Source organism: Cyprinus carpio, chromosome A1 (genome assembly GCF_018340385.1).
Source record: "Cyprinus carpio isolate SPL01 chromosome A1, ASM1834038v1, whole genome shotgun sequence".
Taxonomy (NCBI): domain Eukaryota; kingdom Metazoa; phylum Chordata; class Actinopteri; order Cypriniformes; family Cyprinidae; genus Cyprinus; species Cyprinus carpio.
In genome coordinates, this window is record NC_056572.1 from 39,433,551 (window position 1) to 39,438,162 (window position 4,612).

General features: G+C 33.8%; 1 long non-coding RNA gene across 1 annotated transcript; it reads right to left on the minus strand.

The window, feature by feature from the left end:
• Positions 1-2,182: 2,182 nt before the first annotated feature.
• LOC122146573 lies at positions 2,183-4,447 on the minus strand. Its single transcript, XR_006161088.1, has 4 exons — positions 4,053-4,447; positions 3,409-3,472; positions 2,686-3,279; positions 2,183-2,457 (listed from the first exon to the last, which is right to left on the minus strand). It is a non-coding gene; the product is annotated as an uncharacterized LOC122146573 (long non-coding RNA).
• Between the last annotated feature and the right edge of the window lie 165 nt (positions 4,448-4,612).

The window sequence follows — 4,612 nt, forward strand, 5'->3', positions numbered from 1 at the left end:
TACTCTGAGCTCAAGACTTCTCTCTGTTCCTCAGTAAAAGTTTGTCTCAGCAGCTTTGTGAACAGCTTTTAAGAGAAAACTTTTACTGCTGTTTAGTAGAACTCTTAGTGCTGAGATCAAATGTTTTGTGAATATGGGCCCTGCTCAAAGATTTTTCATACTTGAAACAAGTCTCTTCTGCTCAACAAGTAATAGTAATACTGAGAAATATTATTCTGATTTAAAAAACTGAGTTAAAGTGTAATGTATTTCTGTGATGTGCAGCTGTATTTTCAGCATCATTACTCCAGTCTTCAGTGTCACATGATCTTCAGAAATCATAATAATATGATGATTTGCTGCTCTGTTATGATTATTGGCACTCAATCATTAATATTGATTCTTATCAATATTGAAAATTTTTTTCTGCTTCATATTTTTGTGGAAATCATGATTAATTTTATTTTTCAGGATTCTTTGTTGAACAGAAACTTCAAAAGAACAGCATTTATTTTAAATAAAATCTTCTGTAACATTATAAATGTCTTTACTTTTTATTTATTTAATTTGTTCTTGGTGAATAAAAGTTTTTTTTTTTTACGTTTTTGTATTTTGAATGGTAATATATTATGGTTTCCACAAAAAATATGAAGCAGCACAACTGTTTTCTATATTGATAATAATAAATGTTTCTTGAGCAGCAAATCATCATATTAGAGTGATTTCACTGAAGACTGGAGAAATGATGCTGAACATCCAAACTGAATCACAGCAATAAATTAGATTTTAAAATGTATTCACATAAAAAAAGTTATTATAAATTGAAATAATATTTCACAGTATTACTGTTTTATTGTATTTATTGTATTGTATTGTATCTTTAAAAATGATCCCAAACTTTGAGTGGTTATATGTTTTAAATGAATCGTTCAATTTGACGATGCAATGATGATAATGTTGGATATGTAAGAAAATCTGCATTATTTAATCTGATACTGCTATGTCTGTTCTTTCTTACTGAAATCAGCAAATCTGTGATATCTGCCTTCTTAAATTGCTTTCCAACTAAAGAATGGCCAATTTTTTCCTAATGTTATAAAAAGTTTGTGTTATCTTTCATATTGAAATTCTTCAATTTCATGAATGAATTTACATTGCAAAATTACAACTGCATGATTAATGTTATGAGCTTAGTGTTTTAAATAATTTTTAATATAGCCTACAAACATGAAAAGTTGGATAAATGTAATGCTACTTTAAAATATAAGAGTGAAAGGCCAGTAGGTGGCAGCAAGTCTCTGTTAATGAGTGAGCGTTTGAGTTATTAGTTCAAGAGATTCATTCAGACTGATTCACTCAAGAATCAAGAAGGCTGCGTCTGAAATGGCATACTCAATGAGTAGGTAATTAATTTCAATAAGTCCTTACTCAACGAGCGCTAAGTACATACTCTGCAGCCAAGTCTCGTTGAGTATGAATGCGATCCGCCATGTTTATGTTATCATGTGACCTATGACGTTATAACAAGCGCAATAACTTCAAAGATATGACTGACTGCCACAGGTTTAATATCTACTATCTGTAAATATTTTGATTTTGATGAAATTTGCTCATTTTGTGGTCTTGAAGTTGAAGAAACAGCTGCCCTTTTATTGTGATTGTAGTATAACCAATACATTTTGTGTTGATTTAAGTTTCTATATTCTATATTTATAACTCTACTGAAATGACCCATAGTTTAATCTTTAAAGATTAAACACCTCATAGCATCAGTAACTCCACAACCCTACCTTGTATGGTTTTCCTCAGCGTTTGCAGTATTTGTAATATCTGCACAAAGGAGACGTGGATCAGCTGCTAGAAGATCTCACCTTTGGAGAAGAAATGTAAGTATTACTACTAAGAAATTAAGATTACCTCAGAAAGCATTTCTAGCCCACCCCAACACTTATCAACAATAATAATGATAATGGTGACTAATAATTATATATTTTTGTAAAACATAGCTATGCATGACTTCACACTAGACAGATGCAGCCAAGGTGAATACATCTCAATATTCAGTCACGTAATGAATGAATGCATGTGTTAATGAAACAATTAGGCTATATTTTATTTACTGACAACAACAGGAGACATGAATAAATGAGTAAAAGAATAAATAAAAATAACCATCACAATAAATAAATACAAGTCAACAACACATGAAACAAAGCTTTATTCAGACATTGTTCTGTTTTTGAAAGTTTACAGGCGGTGAACCCTTTTTATCTCATGCTTTATATCTCATGTTGTCACCATTCTATTTATTGCTACATTTAATTTCACATTATCACAATTGCATGCTATTTTTTGATAAAGCTTCATTACTTCTGTGGTGTAGTGAACTGGACTGGTCAGCAGAAGGTTGCTGGATCGATCTCCGCAGTCGTCACCGGTGTGTCTTTACTCCAGGTGGCTCCAGAGGGATCGGGGTCCCTGTAATAAGAGCACTGTAAGTCACTTCTGATAAAAGTGTCTGCCAAATTAATAAATTTAAATGTGATTTTTGTAAATACTTTTTTGTGTCTTGGACACAAACGCTCAATAAATGCTCAATAAAGGTACTACTATAATATTAATGCATGCATATATTTCATACAGTTTATATTTGTGGCTTTAAAGCGTTAGTTCATCGAAACATAAATTCAGTCATTATTTACTCACCTCCATGCTGTTCAATCCTTGTGTGTCTGTGTGTTTTTCCTGAACACAAAAGGTGATTTTGGTCAAGTTTCTCTTGCTGGTTTGTGTTCATACAGTATCAGTCAATGGAGCCTGACTTTCAGATTCTTCATGACATTATTTGATGATGCTTTTGAAGCTTCTGAAACTCTGGTTTCATTGACTGATGTTGTATGAACAGAAACCAGCAGACCAAACTTGACCAAAATCACATCCTCAGTGTCTTTTGGTCTTTATCTTGATGCTCTCGCTGGCTCTGGGGTCACTGAGGATGAAGACACCCCAGCAGCATCTGGTCCTGATGAGAAACAAGAGGAGATGCAGTGATGGAGCGTTTCATTCATGACACTGGACCATTTCCAGGATGCTGCTGTGGTCTTCTCCATCCTCAGTGCACACAGCAGTCTGCAGACATTTCAGATCCTGCAAAGATGCACAAATACAAAACAAAAGCAGTAATTTTAACAGCACAGTGTCCTTTCATTTCTGTATTAAAACTAATAAAATGATCTTATTTTATATTTTGATTTCAGGTTTTTCACAAATGCTGCTGTCACCTGCTCCACCACAAAAGATCTGCAGCAAATGTACAGCAATCAAGAATCAGAAAAGAGCTGTAATAACTCTGTTAGAAATAACAATCATTAAAATAAACTACAACTTAAGATTTAGAAGATGTTTTATTGAAGACTGTAGTGTACTCACTGATTGCAGCATTTCTTCATCAGTGTCTCTGCAGCAGATAAACACACGTGTGTCTCATCTGTCCCTGTAACATCCAGACAAGAGTCAGTCTGCTCTGTGATTTATCTGTGATATACTGCATTTACACGTTGAGCTGCGGATGTGTTCACTAACTTTTTATCCAACACAAATGTTCCTCAATTTATCAACAATACTAATGGTCAAATGAAATAGATAACTTATGTTTACTTACTTTATGTAGATTTGTTTATTTACATGACTTACATTCATCTAAAGCAGTGTTGAAAGTGAATTCTACATAATAGCACACATACATCTCTCAGTAAGATGTCTGTTCATGTTGTGATTTGCTCATTTGCAATTCTCTTAGAACATTTTCCTGTCTCATATTAAATAGACATTTAATCATCTTTAAGATATATATGGTTTATGTAAATTCACTCTGGAGACTTACATGTGCTTACTGGAGCTCCGCTATTCGCTTTGCATAATAAAACATGTTTTTACAGCAATAAATTACAAATATACTGTAACGTTACTGGCTGGCGTCTTTACACCTTAACAAATCAACAGTTTACTCTACAGTAGCTCAACAAATATGATTTTAACACATGGGAACCGTGTTTTTGGTTTTTAATACTCACATTTATAAACCTTCGTCGCTGCTCTCCTTCACGTTCGATGATCCTCGCGTGGCATCCTGGGATTGAAAAGTATCGATCGATGAACACTCCAGAATCTGGGCTGAAGCAGAAGGACATCCGGGGATTTCTCGCCTACTGTTTCATGAATACTGAGGTTTTTGAACGTACTTCTTTCTTCACATACTCTTTTTCCCTACTATATAGTAGGTAAGTAGGCATATTAGAACGCAAATTTAGTATACGTACCTCCAAATCTCACAAGAATTAGTGCAATTCTCACCTACTCTTTTATGAACACAAAGGATTCAAACATACTCATTCGCTCGCCTACTGCTTTTTCCATACTATATAGTAGGGAAGTATGCCATTTCGGACGCAGCCGAAGTGCCTGTCTTTATGAACGGATCACTGAATCATTGACTCAAATTATTTCATTTAAAAACACTGAATCATTCAGCAAGGAAACTTTTTAGTGAATGATTATTACTCGTTTATAGAGTGAATAAAATCAATGTCAAATCTCTAATCATGCCGATACTCGAGAAACAGTGCTCTCTTGG